The sequence below is a fragment of the Lagopus muta genome, chromosome 9 (assembly GCF_023343835.1).
Source record: "Lagopus muta isolate bLagMut1 chromosome 9, bLagMut1 primary, whole genome shotgun sequence".
Lineage (NCBI taxonomy): Eukaryota > Metazoa > Chordata > Aves > Galliformes > Phasianidae > Lagopus > Lagopus muta.
In genome coordinates, this window is record NC_064441.1 from 283907 (window position 1) to 303760 (window position 19854).

Genomic DNA, 19854 nt, shown 5'->3' on the forward strand with positions numbered 1-19854 from the left:
CAAAGACAGTGCACAGGTTAGCTGCTGTTTGCTGCCTCAGGTGTTTGTGGTGACAGCAGCGAGTGGCTTTGCTCTCCAGAAGCAGTCCGTTCTGGAGGAGACAGCAACCCTCCTGGCTCAGGATATAGGTATTGAATGTTTGAAATACAGATATTCCCCATTGAAATAAATCTGTTTTATTTCACTGCTCACTTCGAGTAATGTAAAATATTACACATGCTGGTGGCCCACCCTTGTACCCTTTGCAGTCCTTGAACCTTGCCCATGGGTCTGGTTGGCAGCCGTTGTGTCTGTCCCAGCAAACTGAACTTGGTGTGAAATACAGAACAAAGCCTCAATCTGGTGGTGCTGCTGGCTTCAGCGGGAAGCACTGACTGCATTTTTAACATATAAGCCTTAGCCACTATACAATACAGTATAAGTCCTTCCTGTTGCCCACAGCTGTTTTCCTCTGTACTGTAGTCAGCCTGAGATCCTGAGCTGGAATAAGCAGCACGTGGAGATCTAAGACACAGTAAGCTTGGCCTGATGATCTCATGCGTGTCTGTAGGAAAGTATAAAAACTTACCGCAGTGCCATGGAGTTTTCCTCTCTTTTGCCCTTTCACGTGCGAATGGCAAACCCAAATGGAACCCAACAAATGCCTTCTGTACCTTTTCAGGAGAGAAAGAAAATGGCGTTTTGCTGATTCCAAAGAGAAATGCTTGTGGAACTGTGCCTTGGAAAATAGAACTATGACTGCGTACTGAAATTAAACCCTCAGTAACAATATCAGGGCAGAGCTGGTACACAAAGTGGTCTTCATAGAGACAAAATCAGACAGATGGGAAACATTACACCAGTTTTTTCCTCAAGGGTAGCACTTAAGTAGTTCTCCACTTACAGAAAGGAATCGTAGCAAGTTTGTACCAAAGTAACTTCAGCCAAAGTTATTTCTCTGAGATAAACATCTCTTTTGGAATTTCACTGATAAGCTTACCAGATATGATAAATGTGGCACAGGTGTAATGAGAGCCTTCAAAAGATGCTCTTTGTCCCTGGACCCTTCTCTGGGGGACACTGTGTCCTGAGGGGACGCTGGAACTGCAGTTGCCTGTACCAAGTGCAGAAGCAGATTTATTCAAGTTGCTGTATTAAATGAGTGTGCTGATGATGGTGATGCACCCTGTGCACTGCACTGAGCACCAGCATTCCCAGCTACACACCTAAAAGCTGCTGGGTTTCACTGCTCCTCAGGAAGCAGCCAGAGTGGGGCCAGCATCCAGCTTTCCATGAGTGAGGGGAAGAGAAGCAAATGTCTCTGTGTCCCAGGTTATGTTTTGAGGATGGGCTGTGAGCAAGCAGAACACGCTGGGTTGCATCAGGCCATGGCTTCTGCTCTGTGCCCTCATCCAGTCTGGCTGCTGGAAGCCATGCAGGCACAGCAGGAGTCCTGCAGGAGGGTTGAGACGGGGCCAGGAGCCACACACCCCTGCCTTTATGGCCCCCCAGCACTGTAGCAGTGAGCTGCTGAGCCCTCATTGTGCCTCTGGCCCCTCGGGACAGCAGCTTCCTCCTGGCCTTGTGTCAGCCCAAGAAGATGGGAGGATGTGTTGGCGAAATAGATGAGCTCAGCACAAACAACAAAGAATATGGTCAGCCTTCTGTATTCACTTTGCCTTGCTCTTGTTAATAGAAGTGCCTTGAGGATGATGAACTCTAACGCAGGACAAAGTGTCAGCCAAAAACATTCTAGGAAAAAGAAAGGGGAAGCATCTAAATGCTGAAACACTCCAGCTGAGCCATGTTCCATTCCCTTTTCTCACTGTGAACGCATAGCTCTCCTCACGTCCAACCACAGCACAGTACTGGTCACAGAGCTGGGTTATAGCTGGGCACAGCACAGAGCTGGGCAGCCTTTCCTGCAGTGAGATGCTCTCCTGGCAGGACACGGTCCCACTGACTGTGGCAGGGCAAGGCTGGGGTGATGGGAATGGAGGGCAGCAGCAATCAGGTCTGTGCTCTCAGCCTGGCCAGCACTGCTGTTAGGATTTGTTAGGATCTGATGTCCACAAGGCCTCTACTTGCTTTTTCAAATGTACCTTCACAATCTTAAATAAACCAGCATTGAAACTCTAGGCAAAACTGCTACAAATCTTATCCCCGTTTGTTTTTTGTGCTGCTGTTTTATTTATTATTGGCTTTCCATTCCAAGTCTGCTGTTCTCTGACTGGAGCCTGTACTGCACACAAAGAAAGGAAGAGTAACTGGAACGCAACCCACAGCCACGTCCACTAATTGTTGTGGGGAAAGGCTTTTGGACTGAGAAGTACAAGAACCTACTGAATGTGTGTCTGAACGTCTCTTCCATTCTCTGGGCAGTGGGGAGCTACATGAATTTTGTAGAAGCAGGTGACTTCTAGAGGTGGCAGCCTGTGGCTCAGCCCCAAAGCACTGCCATGGGGCCAGGTGTTCTCACCCTCAGCCTGGGCTCTCTCAAGAGGCAGGAGCCCAGCTGCTGGCACATAGGCATATTCAATTTAATAGGGAAGATGTGAATCTTTATCTGAAAGATTACATAGAGCACAACCTGCCAACAAGAAAATAATGTGAAAACAAAGATGAAGTTGACTGGAGTCCTGACATACGCAGTGTAAAGGACAGCCAAACTGAGGGAAATCATGCAGGAGTATGGGGCGAGCTAATCAGACACATCTAGAAAGCCATGTCATTTTATTTCCTCAGCCTCAGTGGGCTTCTGTTTAACAACTAAAGTAGCTGGACAAATTACGTAGAAATGTTTGACCTTCGGAAAGGCCTCTGAGGCACAGCTGCCTGCTGTTTGCTGAACTGGTTCATGTGGTTTCCACTCTGAATGGTTTTCGAGGTTTACCCAAGTGTGAAAAAGGGTCTGATTGTACCGAGGAGGGCAACTGAGAAGATAAACTTTAGGAAGGAGTGAGAAAAGCACTGGGGAATTTTACATGTTGCATTTGCATCAAAGAAAGGAAAGGGCATACAAATGTACCAATCTGAAGTAGCTTGTTGGCTTTGAAAGTTACAGAGCAAAGAGCTGAGGCACCAGCAGCCTTTGTGACAAGCTGTTTCACAAAATTAGATAGGAATTACAGAATACATTGCATTTAGCTTTTTTTAACCACATGAAGATTTTATTTTTTTAATATGGTAAAAATATAACAGAAATGCCACCTTACTGCATTCCCCTTTCAACTTTATTTTCCTTCTGCTCTTGCTGTCCCTGTGTGCAGGAGGTTGTTTGGTTGTTCCATTACCAGAGCTTGCTGCAGGGCCTGGCTGAGCCCCTTCTGCTGCCATTTCAGCTCTTTCCTCTGCACGGCACCAGAACAATGTGAGTTATCTGGGGCTGTAATCTCTACGAGGCTTCAGGGAAAATAATTTTTAAGGAAATAAATTCCATAGTAGACGCAAAAGTGCCTCTGTGATGAACTCTTTTTTTTTTTTTTTTTTCCTTCTTTTTTCAGTGGAAGGCATAACCGGGCACACATGATGAAAGCGTGACTTCAGTAGCTCCGTGTTGGCAGAGGCACAGAGCGCTATTGCTCCGCCGCCCCTCTGCCCCGAGCTGCAGCAATACTACAGGCGAAAGCAGGGACGGGCCCTTCTGCTGCGTGAGGTCAGGAGAGACTGCAGTCTGCTTAAAGCTGGGGAGCTGGATTTCGAACCTTTTTCGCGCTCCGCGGCGCGTTGCGAGCTGTGCGTGCAGGCGGCCGCGTCTCCTGTAGGCGGCAGCGGTGATCGCGGTGCGGGCGGGCGCTGCTCCGTGACTCCGGGCCGGGCCCCGCCGGCACGTGGCACAGCGACAGCACTTCGGATTTGGATCCCGAGTGCTTGACTCGCGATCCCTCGTAATTTTGGATCTGCTGCTTTTCTGCACGGGTTCGTGGAGTTGGAGTAAGATCGTGCTTCGGGACGGTGCAGCACATAGGAACATAGAAACACGAGCACATAGGAACGTGCTCACTCACGTAAGCGGAGCGCTGAGGTGCTGTGAGAGCGCTCTTGTATGAGCGTCTGTTTTCCTTCCGGCTCGGGAGCAGCGCAGGACGAGACGCACCTCCCTGCATGGAGATGAAGGAAATCATAATATGTTTGATGTAAAAGAACTGCAAATAGGGAGGTTTTCGTAAAGCCATTTGTTTACTAGGTGAGACATTCAGATCAAAAGCGAAGGGTTGTTCAGGAAAGCACTCAGGTGTATGGCTACGGCAATGGAGCAGACCCGTTCATTCTCAGCTCACAGCAGCACAAATAGGGGTGCAGCGGGATTCATCGGGCCAGTGCCTCCTCCTGGAGCTGAGCACAAACCCAGGCTCCTGGATCGTGCCATCCCGGCCATTTATTTTTCTGAAACTTAAAGCAGTGCACTCGTGTTTGTGGATGCAAAGTTTGCCGTGCTCTGTCAAGCCTGCAGTGATTACTTATGGGCCACAGATGGATGCCTCAGCTCACTGGGGAGACATGTCCTGTAATGTGTGCTGCTTGTTCACAGCTGATCCTGAAAGGAGCTGACATAAGGGCATCAAGGAGCATGGTTTTACAGAAATGCGCTCCCTGCATTTCTGACTGAAAGGGTATGTGCTGAGTAGTTAACTGTGGCAGAGACTGAAATGTTTCAGAGGTTTGTACTCGAGCCTGGGCTGCAGGGCTGCAGTCAGTGCATGCTTTTAGCTTGAATTTTCACTTCTTCGTTCTGGAAGGAAGAATGGGAGAAACGTTCTGGGTGCAAATTCGGTGTGCATCTCACACCATCTGCTAATAGCATGTGTGAGCTGTTCTTCTGCCAGAAACCAGGTACAAAGATAACATCGCTGCAGAGAGAACTGCCCTGCTCCCAAGTGAGCTCATACTGCAAGTAACCCGATCATCTCTCTGCACCCACTGGCGCTGAGCTTGGGGCCGTCCTGTTCATCTGACACTTGCATAAACCTAGGATGGTGTCACCCAAGCCAGTGTGGGACCTCAGATGCAAAGCTGTTCCTGCTGAGCCCAGCAGATGAATTATGTTCATGATCCATTCAGTCCAATGTCCTTGTTGGAATCTCTGAGATGAAATTATTCAGGGGAAGGAAGTACAAAAGCCAAAGAGCCTCCTCATCTAAACCCCGTTCAGGCAACTTGCAGATAAGGCAGGGAGTACAGCCAGCAGCGGAAAGCTGAGGAAGCTGTCACAGTTAAGCCTCCCTTGTCTTTTCTGCTTTGAGCTTTACCTATGTGATGTGTCTGTGCACTCTTCAATACAGCAGCAACAGTGATGGCAAACCCACAGCACAGGGCTGCCCCTCCTGCTGCTCCAAGATGCTCAGGGTGACTGAGCAATGCAAAAAGCCTGGCCCACACTCAGCTGCAGGCTTGTGGTGCTCAAGGCTGAGGCAGGTGATGGCAGCCTGCAGGAGCATGGGCTGGGTGAGTCAGAACAGCAGCCACAGGCAGAGGCTGGGTGACGGGGGTGAGGAAAAGAGGTGAGGAGCAGAACAGTGGGGAGGAAGGCAAAGTGGGGGGCATGGAAAAAAGGAAGAAGGATGCTGTAGCCATGAGGTGAGAAGTGCCAAGGAACATGGCCATCAGACACATGAAAATTTTCCGCTCCGTTGATACCATCCTAACTTTCAGGCTTCACCACTCGTCTGTACTAATGCTTTTGCATCCATCCTCTTCTAGGAGGCTGCCACTGGCCCTGAGCATATTCACCAGTCTTGAGAGTTGCTGTGCCACAGCTGGATGCTCATCTGTCCAAGAACCAAGTATTTCTCTGCCTTTCCACAGCCTGCAATGCAGTCAGGAAGCAAAGAATACTAAGGGATGTTAGCAGCTGCCAAACTGCCAGGTAAATCTAGTTTCAAGATTGATGCAGTGGTAAACTATACTGGGTGTGCAGCTCTTCAAAAGTAAACACTCATTTACAGCAGAACCGTAAAATCCCATGGGTAAGTTGAGAGTGAGCTGCCTATGGCTTTCACCTTTGTCTCCAGGAGCTGTTGCTCAATGAACAAGTTTGTGGTGTTTGGTGTGAACCGAGGGGTAGCTGTGAGCAGCTACTTAAATAGCTCCAGCGATGTTTGGAGAAGGCTGTTCCCTGACATTGGCTAAAATCTGAGAATAAACATCTTGCCACAGGTGACCGCCTGATCTGCGCATATGGGCCTAAAAAAAGCTGGTTTGTTAAGTTTGAACACCTCAAAATAAAGCTGAGCAGACACCAGACGCCAATAGCTGTGCCTGCTCCAGCACTTAGCTTAGTGCAAGATATAAAAAGCAGCATTGTACAGGGGCTTTGTAGTGGTGGAGTGCATGGCTGGGGCTCCTGCGGCGTTGCAGGGCGACCACATAACGCTCAGTCAGTCTGTAGGGCACTGCTGAGGAGACTGCTGGGCTTTAAATATAGGCATTAAATACCACACTGACAGAACGATGAAGAAGTGGTGAGGCCCATGAGGGGAGGGATGGAGAAACCCAGTGGCTTATTTTATTTAATGTTTTTTGCAAATACAGTGAATGTCTGCTTGGCAACCTGTGCTTGCAGGAACATGGACCTGCTCTGTGCACCGGGTGAACCCTAGGGGCTTGTGGGGACAGCTGCTCCAGGCTGCCAGCTCAGCCCAGGCACTGGGGAACACACGTGTGCAGCAGGGCCAAGCGTGCTTTGTGTCCAGCTGGAGCTTCTCTCCACTTGAAGCACGGGCTGGGAGTCGCAACATGGCTCAGCTGCCTGTGCTCCCCTCCCTGTGCTCTAGCAAGATCCTGAGGACCAGCGCAGTGGCCAAAACAGGGGCAAAGCAGGACCCTATGCCTAAACCCTCCCTGTGGGCATGGAGCAGGCTTAGCCCGCATGCTTGGCTTGCCTACTGTTCCTTTTTCACTAGGCTGCCCAACTGTTTGAAACAGCAGGTGATAGAGGGGATGGTGCTGAGACTGTTCATCATCTGTGAGAGTTGAAAAGTTCATGGTGACAGCTGAGATAAAGGCAGCACTGCTCCACACCCTGCCCCACAGCACCCAACCCTGCGCAGCCCCGCAGCCTCACCCCTCCGCCAAGCCTCTGACTTAAAATTCACAGCTATGTGTAACATTGGTGTGTAATTATTGCTTGTTAGGACAGGAAAGTAGAGTAGGTCCAGAAATAAGCTTGTGCTTTTCTGAATTAACCTTGGATTAACCCCATGGCTTTTTGAGCATCCAGAGAAATGTCCAAACGCTGCCTACCCACGCCATGGCAGCACACGGGCTCTGCTGCTTCCTCCTCCCAGTGGGTCATGCCAGTGCCACAGCCCTCCTCCTCACCCGCTGCAAAGAGCTGCTTCCTCCTCAAGTCTCTTCTTCTCAGTGCTTCTCCTCTGGTATCATTGCAGTTATCTCTAACTTCAGCCTTGGTTTGCAGATAGCAATGAATGGTCTTGGAGAAGCAGAGGGCTGGGGATTACACCTGGGTCACTTGTAGATTCTGGCATAGCATAAGGTGGACTTAAAGCTGTTTTGCAAGGAACTTAGGGAGAGCCAGCCCTGAGTCAAAAGCTCAGCTGAAGGTCTCTGTTAGTTAACACCCAGCGAAGCAAGGCAGGCTGGGTTTTGCCAGTCTGTGGCATAGGGAATGCTGCAGGTGCTTCGTGAATCCCCACAGGAGGAGCAAGCAGCAAAGATGTCAGTATGGGTGAAGAACAGAGAGACATGTTGGATACCAATGAGCAATGTGTCCTGGCCACCTCAGGATCTGAACCTGTTTGTTGGTATCTTAACACAGCAGTGCTCATAAATGCATGTAAAAGCTGTTTTTTCCCAGCTCTGTTCTTTGGGAATAGATAAGTCAGACATCTGTAGTTTCAGGTATTCTGGGTTGTGGTTACTGTTACCTGGGATCTCTGAAAACCAGGGCAAAGAGAAACCCTTCACTACAGGATATCTTGCTGAGGATTCTTCCTGCACAGGGAAGGAGTGTTGGGGCTCTGCTGTTGGGTACTCCTGGCTGTGTGCTCACAGACTGAAACAAAAAGTGTAACCCTTGCAGGGGTTGGGGACTCGCTGTGTTATTCAGACTGGGGTCTGAACTTGCCCATAATCTAAACTATATTTATTGCCTTGCATCAAGTTCTTAGAATTACAATTTAAAGTATACTGTAGAAAAAAACTTTCTGGCAGGAAAGATTTTAAGAGCAATTACAGTTGAAGTAGCTTAGGAAAGAAATAGAAATGGAAATGAAAGAAAACATTACAAACATAAAAATAATAAAATCTTATTATGCAGGCAAAACTATGGAAATAAAAGTGAGCTTTAGCACAGTGAGGAATAGAATCCAGGGAGACAAAAGATGGGCACGTGTTGTCTGAATGATGAGAGTTTATCAGGGTCTTCAATTGGTGCAGCCCTTGTGTACAGATGGACGGCAGTACTGTGAGTGGTCTGGGACGGATTCAGACCAGTGCAGAGCCAAACAAAGCTGTGCTCGCAGCTCCCAGGCTTTTGCAGCCCTGCTGTCCTACTGCCTGTGGCTTGAAGGGAGGTCAGTGTCACTCTGGCTACAGGGAGAAAATGTGCATTAACTCAAATTGCCTCTCTGCTTGACAAAATCCACCAAGATAACTCCCACCTGAAGAGTAAGAGTTTTCCTGATAACTTCCGAACAATCAATTTTATGATTGCATAGCAATCAGTGGATTTCCAAGATGATGTGTAAAGAAACAACTATTAATATCTAAAATATCACTGCTTTCTTCATACACTGCAGAAGCTTTCAACAGAGCTTTGTGTAACGTTGCACCGTGCAGGAGAGCTGTGCGGCTGTCACCTGCTAAAATCAGTGCCATTAGAGGGCAGCTGAATCTCTAATTATAACATTATGAAACTATAACGAAAAACACGTCGAATACCAGAACAGAGTGACGTTCAGTGAACTTGCAGCAGCGAGCTGGATGTGCTAACGCAGTCATTACCTCAGTGTACCATTTTGCAGATCATCCTTCTCACTGCTGTTCTGGAGGGCAGAGGCCCATGCCATTGCAGTCAGAGAATGAAAGCAGATCTGTCTCTCTTCTTGTTGACAGAGGCTCTCACATCCATGAGTGTTCGTGATCATTCAGAGCAGTGGCTCTAAATATCCACAACCAACACCACATCCTTCTTTGAGGAGTGTTTTTGAAACACTTGCCCAGACTTTTCTGCATGGGGCCACAATTATCAGAAGGGAAATAGCAACACAAAATTAGAAAAGAACAACCCACGGTGGAAAGAGTAAGCTAGCAAAATCTTCGTCTGCATGTTAGAGATTTGTCTTGCACTTAGCTCTTAACGGGTTCTAAGTGAGGTTTCCACAGGCAGAAGGATAGGACTCTGATCACATTTTAGTGCCTGTGTATTTCTTGTAAGCTTAGTCTTGGGGATGCAATTGTAGCTATCTTTGCAGCAACAGGCCTGTATGGTGATGAGCTGGATCGCTGTAATGTGCTGCTTCTCACTTCTTTGAATCCTGCCCAGAGGCACGCTGTGCTGCCTGATCCTCACCAACTTCCTGCTAGAGATCAGCCTTGTTTTTCTTTCCTGGTTCTCTGTAATTGCAGAGCACGAAGCTGGTAATTGGGATACAAGATCACTGCTCCAGTTCCCTGTGCTGGAGATGTGCAGGCAGTGGCAGGGCTGCACGTACCAACTCTTGCAGGGCAGTTTCGTAGTGACTCAGTCATGGTGCAGCTGGATGTGACCTGAGTGCTGGGCTGAACTGCGTGCCCAAGTCTCTTATGATCACAAACTGCCTTCCATATTACTGTCCTGGATGCCACAGGACCTAAAGTAAGGGCAGGTAAGTAGGACACTCATCAGCTTCTTAAAAGCCACGCTTGATGGTCTGATGTAACACAGACCATGCTGCATCAGACCGAGCTCCTGTGAGTCCAGAGTTCATTTTCCTAACCTCACTGCAGGCAGATACCTACAGAACAGTAATATAACATATAATAATAAATATAATAAAAATATTGTATATATAATATAATAATAAATATAATTTAATATTCACTGGAACAGGCTGCCAGGGAGGTTGTGGAGTCTCCTTCTCCGGAGATGTTCAAGACCTGCCCGGACACCTACTTGTGTGAGCTGGTGCAGGGAACTGCTTTGGCAGGGGGTTGGACTCCATCTCTGGAGGTCCCTTCCAACCCCTACGATCCTGTGATTCTGTGTTAAGGGCAAATAAATCTTCCATTCTCCCTGCCTTTAATATTTTCAGTTCCAGGAATTTTGACGAGCTAGCTGTAGTCTGTTTGGTGGTTCTCACTGGTCCTTCACGTCCTGGTTCATTCTCCCCTTGAGCCCCGGTGAAACATCTGCATGTTTTTGTAAATACCGTTGGCACATCATTCAGCAGGGCTAGGGCTGCTGTGTGAGGAATAAGCTTCCCTGATTTGCTCTCAAACTGGCTATTAGGATCCTTGATTCTCTCTAGGCAGCTGTCCCCACACTCTTTGCCCTACTTCTCTTTGCAGGCTTTGGTAATCCTCTCCTCATTCCACCCCTCGCTGCCCAGGCTGAGGGTCCCAGTCAGCACAGTCTCCCCACACAGGAGCTCTTGTATTGCTCTGTTACTCACTTTTTCTTGGTTCTTTTGCATTTCTTCTTAGTAAACTCTTACTATTGCAATAAGTGCTAATTGCCTTTAAAGCGCTGGGCTGTGGCTGTTCTGAGCCAGGAGCTGCCAGAGGTCCTGCTTAGCATTTTCCCTCAAGGGTAAGCAGCATCCAAGAGAGTCAGGCAGAATGGTTACAGCATCACTCATCTCAGTTTAATTTACAGTCAGATGTAAATCAGCACTTTATTCCCATAACTAAAAAAATCCCCTTGATCTCTGTACTGGATAAAGCTGCTGGCTCAGACCACGCAGCCAATTTTACACTAGTCACTACAATCCCCTTTTGCACCAAAGCAGCATAACTGACTTTGTAACCTTCGTAACTTCACTGCATAGGTTAGATCCCACCATGAAACTGTTCTCCTGTAACTTCTGCTGCAATAGAAAACTTAGTTTGGGCTCTGCTAGTATACGTGGTTGGGTTGTTAGTTCATTTCCTTCTCACCCCATGAGCTGCATCAATGCATGAAATACAAAGTGAAGAAAAAAGATTAGGATAGCGTCTTTTCAAAAAATGATGAGCAAGCATCTTGACTTAGATGAAGACAGGAAGTTTTGTGGTTAGACACCCACTTAGGGGCCACAGGACTCAGCTTGCTTCCAGCAATGAACAGATCTTTTAAATGATCTTTGAGCCCCAGCTTCCTCATTCAGGAATTCAGTAAAATTCAAGTGATTCATATTTCCTAAACTGAGTTCTCTCTTCCTCTTATAATCATTTTAGCTGAGTAGGTTTGTTCTTTCTTTCTTGCAACAATTAGATTTAAATATGAGTCAGCCTGGAAGAATTCAGTAACACAGGATGCACAAGCTGTTACTGAACGAGTACCCAGTGAGAATGTATGCAGAACTGCAGGTTCATTGCAGTCGTGCAGCACTGTTCACGTACAAGATCAGCTTCATTCTTCTCATCTGGCACAGATCTGCTCATCTCAGAAAGACAATCACCGGGATGAGTGCTGTTTTCTTTCCTCTTAGGGAGGGAATACAAAGCTCCTGTGATGACAGGCATTCTGCTTCTCGTGTGCTAGAGCTGCTTTCTGAGGATCCACCATGAGAAGAAGAGAACTCACGGGGTGAATAGCATGCCTCTAACACATCTCTGGACCTCTCATTTCTTCCCAGGAAACTTAATTGCTAACACACACACAGATGATGACCCCTGTTGCATTGCTTCCTGATGTATTCACTGAAGGACATGATTCAGAGATGGCCTCTTGTTGCAGACAAGATGGCATTTTTAGCTTTCACAACAACCGGTCAACGGTAATATTTGGCACATACATTATGTTTCCAGCAAAAAGCCCTTGCTACTTTACACCAGAGTACACCTTGTTCTTCCCCTTCACCCGATGTGCCCATTTCTCACTGTGCTTGGCAGGGCAGGGCAGTTGCTGACGGTGACTTTGGGTCCTGCTGAGACTGATGCCTCCCCAAGCGGATGTTGGCATCGTATATTCAATCCTTCCACACCAGCACATTGGATTAGTGACAGAACAGAAAAATTAATAAGGCTGTAAGTCTGCAGGCCCTGAGTGCAACCACTGAAGATGCCTACTTTCAGTAGCTCAGTCTGGATGTTTCTTTAAGGAACCAAAGATCCTGGCTGTGTGGTAAACATCTTAAGTCACTTTGCAGAAAAAAAACCAAGAAAACCAACAATTCCATAGCTAATGCCATGAGATGGAAAGTCTGAAAGGGTCAGTGGGGTGGAGGCAGCGTGACTTTCCCCTGGCACACCAGAGCATGTTTGCTGATAGCACACACAGTCATGCACTGCCCGCTGAGCCCACAGCTGCTCATGTGCCAGCTGTGTGGGCTGTTGCTCCTTCTGGTCATGGGAGAAGCATGGATGTCTTGGTGGGACAGCTGCCAGGCAGCAGGGCAGACCACTCCACTGAGTGCTTCATTTCATGGCCAGGGATTGTTCTGGTCCCAGGTAGGAGGCACTGATTGCAGCTGCTGTTTCCTGTGGCATTGTGACTGTCTTCTTGGAAGTGTGCTGTGGCACTTCATGCAATGTGGGACAGCCAACAGGAACTCAGAAAGTCACTGAAGCTCATAAGGTGAATGTTGCTGAGCTTTTTTGGGGGAAGTCATTCTTTGCAGCTAGGCAGCGTGGGCAAGTAGTGCAGGTAGTGAATGTATTGTGTATGTCCTTTGGCATTCCGCAGCTGAAGCACACATCAAATGGGAAACAGAGACTCACAAGAAAGTTACAGGGCAGAAAGTTGGGGGAGGGCTCAGACCCTGGCACAGCTTTGACTTGCAATCTATCAGATTCCATACTTTACAAGTTGCAGAGATTCAGCTTTTCACGCTCTGTCTTTATGAATACCGGTCAGCGGTCTCGATGTCTCGATCTATTCCATTCTGCCCATCGTATTTCCTCTATCTATTTCTCAGTTTTATTCAATTTCCATTAGGGAAAATCAAATGTCTGATTTTTCTGCCTTTCCTCTCTTGTGACAAGAGTGGGTGACAAGGTCAGCTTCTGACAGCTGTTGTGATGATGTTGGAAACAGCAGTGAAGTGCCCTGTCTAGCAAAGTCTTAAATGAAAGAAAACATCACTGTGCAGAGCACTGTAAAGCCTTTGAAAATTTAAATAACAAGGTGGGTCCGTATTTGTTACTACCATGTGAGATTCAGAATCACTGGTGAGCAGCATTTTCATCCAAATATCCCGCAATAGCTGCAGTCCTTTATTAAAAAAAAAAAAAGCAGGGTTTTCTCTCCAGTTCTTGGACTCCTTCACCTCAGTATCACTAGAATTTCTTCAGCACAATCGTTAACAGCTCACACATTCCTGCCACACCTTTCCAGCACACTCATCTGCATTCCTTGCTCAGCTCCAAGACGTGCCCTGTCCATGTAGTTGCACTCTTGGAGCTCACGTTTGCTGTCTTTCTTGCTCCTGTGGCACCAGGCAGTCCTACAGAGTGCTTCTGGGTTACAGAAACGATGAATTTAGATCACAGTCTTGAAAGCCAGGTGATCCTGGCCTTGCAAGAACAGCTTGAGGGTACATTTTTCTGTCCCCTACGTAGTAATTTAAGTACCTTACAACTCATTTAAAGAAAATAATGCTGGAAATGTGCTATCTGTAAAACCTCCGGACCTTACTACACACATAACACAAGCTAATGTTCTTCACATAATGCATTTTTATCTCGGATCTGTGACTACAGCTTTCTCCCACTCCTTTCTCTGTTTATAAATATTTTTCTACCATCTCCTGTGTTAACTGCCTCCAGTTCCCAAACGGTGTTCATGTTTCCAACTCCCAAAGTTTATCTGGCACTCAGATCTGTCTTCCAGGCAAGACAGTCCTCAGCAGATCGGTGGGAACAACGCCTGAGGCTGTGGCCCCTCACCATGTTTTGAGGCTGGACCCGGGCACAGGCTGTCCAAAAAGCAATTTCCCCTTTCCCAGCTTTCGCTCTCCTTGGGCCGCAGGGCAGCTCCAAACCTCGGAGCCTCCCACCAGCACTTAATTTGTAGTCTAGAGAAAAAAACCTCAAGCTTCTTATTTTCATACAAGCGGGAACCAGTACTGGCTGACAACTGCCTGGCCTCGGCCAAGGGCGAAGGAAATTGTTAATCTATCACTACTTTGAAACACAAACCTGTTTGCTTCTCTCTGGAGCAAGGGAAAGACCCAAGTGCTTGACTAATAATAAAGCATATAGCTCAGGATGATTTCATTTCTCCTGTTCTAGTCTCAGATTTAGTGCCTCAATTCTTAGTTTAGTCCTTTATTTTTAAGGCTTACCTAGCATTAATTGCTTTTCAAAACAGTTTATTCTGTTCATTAAATAGAATAATTAACTGACGACAAAGCATTTACCTCGTAATTAAAACAATATTCTTTTCTGGAAAAAAATCTAGGAAGTGATACCTCAAAAAGGGTTTGTTATACTTGTATGGCAGCCCGTTGGTCATCCTCACTTCCTTCCAGTCACCTTCCTGACACGTGGGTCCTGCAGGTCAGTAGAGAGGAGAATCATGGCAGAGAAGGCATATATTTTGGGAACCTGATTATAATAAATAAATAAAAATCAATAAAGTGACAAAATTGAGTAAAGAATCAGAGAAGCTAACGTCATTGACCCATAGAATCACCAAGGTTGGAAAAGATCTCCAGGATCATCCATCCAACCATGCCCTACCATGAATGTTTCCCCACTGAGCCGTGTCCCTCAGCACCTGTCCCTTCATGTTCCTTCAGCTCCTCCAGGGATGGTGACTGCACCGCTCCCTGGGCAGCCCCCTCCTGTGTCTGACCACAGATGTGGTGGCACTGAAGGAGCTGGTAAATGTGCACGGCAGTACTCTGCAAACTGTTCAGAAGGAAGAGAAGGGTTTGGGGAATGATGGAGTGGTGGGAAACGGCTTTTCTCTGGGACAGATCGCAATCCATGCCTGCTTTGAGGCTGTGGGCTTCTCTTGCTAATTCACTGTGACACTGTTTAGACTTAGGAGACTGACACGCCTTTGACAGATCTCTGATCACAGCAGAAACTCTTCTGACTGCACACCACTCCAAGGTTTTCCTCCTTCTTATTTCCTACACAGAGTTTTGCAGTCTTATGTCCCTACTGTATCAACGTACGCAAAACTGAACTTCAAAAGTGACCAGGCTGTTTTCATTAAAAAATAATCCACCCTTCAGGTATTTTTGCTAGCAGCAGTCCCCAGAATGCAGTCCCTAACACTGGGAACACGTTCCTCACTGATGTGCCAACCACAAGTTCATGTCTTTGTCTTAGTGAAAATGAAGCCGTGATTATTCATGCAGTTCCCAAAGAGTCACTCCACACCCTGGAATCACTTCTGACAGATGTAAAATGCCTTCTGCTGAATTCCTACTCCAAAGAGCCTTCTGCATGACCGGTTTATCAGTGAATGCAAGCAGACTCATGATTTGCAATGCTTCATCACTGTGGCATGTGTAATGCTAAGCATGATGACTAGGGAAACCAGACCCACCTATTTTTTTCTATAGGCTTACAGCCCCCCAAATCTCCCGGCAGCTACACGGGAGGAGCAAGGTGTGTGCACTGGGAGACCCTACGTGAGCTGTATCAAATCCTGTGCGTCTGAACGTAACTATGCAGGCAGAAGACAATTGATTGTCTGAGGGTGTATGAATTCACTGGTAGGGAAGATGGATAGATGAATACATAATGTGGAGGCCAAAAAACAATAAAATACTGACCGGTTCTGGCCATTTTCGCTCTCTTGCTTTCTCTTTGCTGCAAAGAATGTGCTTACCTCCGGCTGAACACTCAGCTCTGCTGTGGGTAGTGCATGCTTGCTGTCCTTGCATGTGAGCAGCAGAGACGAGTCACTTCCAGCTGAGCTTGAACCGAGCTCTGCTCCCTGCCTGCCCCTCTGACCTCCTTGCAGCTGGAACTGCTCTATGCTGCGTTTACCCACAGCACCTGTGCACACCCCTCAGTAACGCTCAGAAGGCAGGCACAGGCTGTTCCCCAGAGCTCTGCAACTTCTTCCTGAAACGAGGGATCCACAGGCTGTGCCATAGGAGTTTTCACAGACATCTCTTCAAGAAGCAAAGATCTTTGAGGGGCTCCGGCCCAGGATAACCTGCTCGGGAACAGAACCTCCTCCAGCACAGTGTGGCAGCAGCAAAGGTGCCTGTGGGGTTCTGACCTGCAGCTGCTCCCCCGGACAAAACAGGAACATGGGAACGTGCCCTGGTAATGTGGTGGCTAATTGTGAGCTGGCAGTCACACCAGGAGTGCTGGTGCGGCCAGATGAAGGCGCTGTCTGGTACAGGGCATCAGGGTGTCACAGGAATGGCGCAGCCTCTGGTTAAAGGGAGCTCTGCCAAACGGCTGGGTGCTCCCCAAAGGAAAGACCACAGAGAAACCTCTGTTGCCAGACCTGCAGTCGGTGAAGGGACTGAGGAGCTTTCGCTGGTGGCTGCCATCATTGTGATGTTGCTCCCTGGTAGTTGGCCATAATGGGAGACTGAGGACATGGCCTCTGCACTGTGAGATTTCCAGTATGAGATTTCAAGACGTGAAGCACTTTTTTTTTTTACCTATGGAAATCTCTGTCACTGCAAAACAAACCAACAGTGCCAAAAAAAACGGGTTAAGCAGTATTTTCTAGCGATTACAAAATAAACTATTGATCTGGCTACTTTAGAACAGCACCACCACAACTCACTAGAGCTTACAGTTGTGCATTTTGCATTTCCACCCGGGGGACGTCGCCCTTCTTTTAATTCACAGAATTGTTGTGATAACTTTTTGTGCAAAAATGGATCATTTTTGTCAGACTTGATTTGTTTTAGAGAATTAGATCGTCTCTTTCGGGGAAATCTATAATCGAAATACAGATCTCTGCGTCAGGACCTATGTGAAAGATTTGTGCAGATGACTTAAGTGCATGTTTTTAAACCATTCTATTACCTGCAAGGCATGCATGCAGGACTTTAGCAGAGCACGCATCATTTCTCTGCCCTGTCACTAAGTCTGCCGAATTCCGACAGCTGAGAAGAGCCCATGGATTAAGACTCTCATTTTTATCAGGCTCTGCCGTATTTCCCTAGCTAATTCAATGTTATGCATCTCAAGTAGCTGCACTGGGAACCTGACCAAAAGCTTTTTGTTTGCCCCCAGATTCTTCTCCTCTCTTTCTAAGCAGGAGGGCTCATTCCCACCTTCCCAAACCCATTGGCCTTTGTGCTGTGCTGGTGGGAGCTGAGGGCGCAGAGCCCTGCACAGCCACCCCGGGGCTGAGGTGGGAGCAGCCCTGCGAAGGCTGGGAGGAGCGGGCGGCTGCTAAAGCCCTGCCCTCGTCACGGGCACAGACGCAATGCCACAAGTTTTGCAGGAATACAGAGCCTTTTTCTTCCTCTTCTAAGAAGGATCTGTGCTTGAATAAGCAAACAAAAATTGGACCTGAGTTTGCATCCCTCTGGTCCCAGAGCTGTCCTTGCTGGAGTCAATAACTCTGCTCATGTGAACATATGATGTGGTGTAAGAACCCTCAGCTATTCATTCTTAAAGAAGAAAGGTTATTTTTGCAAGTCACCTATTTCTGAATTTTGCTATATATACAAATTTACTGTATATAATGAATCTATGAATTCTTTGAAATAAACTTGATGAAGGGGCAATGATTGGGTCTTACAAGAATAGTTCAAAGATGCTCGGATTTTGTTTATTTTACACGGTTTAATCTTCTCTGGCCATTTTTTCACTGACTGCTTTCCACAGTACCTTTCAAAGTAACCTTCGTTTGTCAGGATATTCCACGTTGCTGGAAGGCACTGAAAATGTCAAACATGGGAACAGAGAACAGCTTTTTCTCACTGCTGCAGCCCGGTACGGATCTGCACCACCAGACTTTTTGTTTGGCTGCTGAATTCAAAGTCAGCTCAAATAGTTCACAGCACAAGCATGTTCTGTGGAGATACACAAGTATCCCTTGTGAATCCACAGCACACGAACAAATTGACTTCGGAGTGTTTTCTCACTGGATTTTTGGTAAGTGCTTCCTTGTGATTTAAAGGCATTGGAAAATGAAATGATTTGGTTTAAGAGGATGATTGAGAGTGAGATAATAATCCACAGTCGTAATGGATGAGCCTCACCGTGCTGTGCACTTTCTGAATTACACTCAGTGGAGTTTCTCCTTAAACATCGAATTCCCTCTGCTCTGCCCCCCGTACTTTCTCAGTCTCTGCAGACAGAACTGGGTCGGTGAAGTGGTTCTTATGGAAACACACAAGAGCCGTTGGAGCAGAAACAACTTTTTCTTCCCTGGAGCTGCACCCAAATATTTTTATAAATTTTGTTTTTCTGTAACAGGTTATTTTATTTACTGTGGCTTAAGTAATGCCAGTGAAAGATTTCTATTTAAACACGAAGTGTTGACACTTTCTGTTTGCTTGTTTGCTGAGAGAGCTTTTTACCCAGCCTCACCAGAGGGAGGAAACTGATTTAAAGAAAATCCAGAGCAAGATACTGTTTTAACTGGAATAAGTTGAGACATGGAGCGGGGGCACGCTGTCAGCACACCGCTGCTTGCGCTGAGTCAGAGCCCGAGTGGAGCAGGGTGCTGCTCAGCTGCCAGGGGTGCGCAGCTCTCCTGCACAGCAGCCCAGGCACTGAGCCACCGTGGCTCGCTCATGCAGGAGCGGTGCAGCACAAGTGACCTGCCCACGCAGCGCCTGGCTCCGTGCCATCTGCAGCACCCTCTGCGCACCAGCAGAAGGGAGCTCTCTCTGTCACATTCTTGGTGGGACATTAGGTATTTGAATTAGTATAATTAATGATGTTAATTAATAGGATGACTAGAGAGACATAATCTTCTTACGTAGGTGTTTACCTTCAAAGATTCTGCACCTGAATGCTCCTACCCTACGTTCTACTGAAGGTATTCTTTGAGCATGCAAGAACCCCAGCACCCTGCTCCACTAGTGCAGACTACTGCACTTATACAAGCTGAGCCACTTCTGCCTTTCAAGGCTGGCTGACGCTTCCCGAGCACCCAGTTTTGTGGCAGAAAGGATATATGATTAAAGTTAATGCCAGCTTCTCACTGTTCTAGGTTGCAACAGCAATTACTGTCTATGTACATACAGCTCATTCAGCCACATACTGCTCATACATAGATGCACACGTTCTCATGGCCCTGAGCAGGGAATGAGGGCCTTTGGCCACCCTTGGGCCAACCCTTGGGCCAAGGTCAGCTCACCCAAAGAGCTTTTACTCTTGGTGCAATGGTGGTATCTTCTATGACCGCTCACTGCCAACATCTGCACCGCGTGAGGCAGCGTAAGGGCGAAGCGCAATGTTCCATTTCCAAGTGGAACAAATAAGAGCATCTGCCAACCCCTGCGTATGTATGAGGTCATTGAGGTTGCATTCCTTCAGGTTAGAAAACAGAACCAGTGTGATCTCACCCTCATGCCAGTTTCTCCACATTGCAGAGTTACCACAAGGCCTGACGACACGCTGCTGCTGGGACAGGCAGGACGGGACTGTGGGCTTGTCTGCTCTGCTGGAAAACAAGCAGCCAGGAATGGGCAAGCACAAGCAACCTGCAGGTAAGAATGCAGAACAGTCACTCTGGTTTTTCCACAGCATGAAACAGCCGAGTTCATAGCATGCACCACCCAAAAATCCTTAAATCCCTGCTCTTCACTACACTTTTACCACAGTCATTTGTGCTCCTTAGTAACA

The 19854-nt window shown here is 47.3% G+C and overlaps 1 long non-coding RNA gene across 3 annotated transcripts in view; it reads left to right on the plus strand.

Annotated features, from left to right (window-relative positions):
- LOC125697627 (uncharacterized) overlaps positions 1 to 19854 on the plus strand; it is a 52091-nt gene that overhangs the window by 23516 nt on the left and 8721 nt on the right. For 2 of the 3 annotated variants that reach the window (XR_007378888.1, XR_007378889.1), the window contains 4 exons: positions 3249 to 3349; positions 3483 to 3634; positions 5680 to 5845; positions 19602 to 19718. This is a non-coding gene — a long non-coding RNA (uncharacterized LOC125697627). The remainder of the gene's footprint in view (positions 1 to 3248; positions 3350 to 3482; positions 3635 to 5679; positions 5846 to 19601; positions 19719 to 19854) is intronic. The other variant, XR_007378890.1, reaches the window with a different exon arrangement.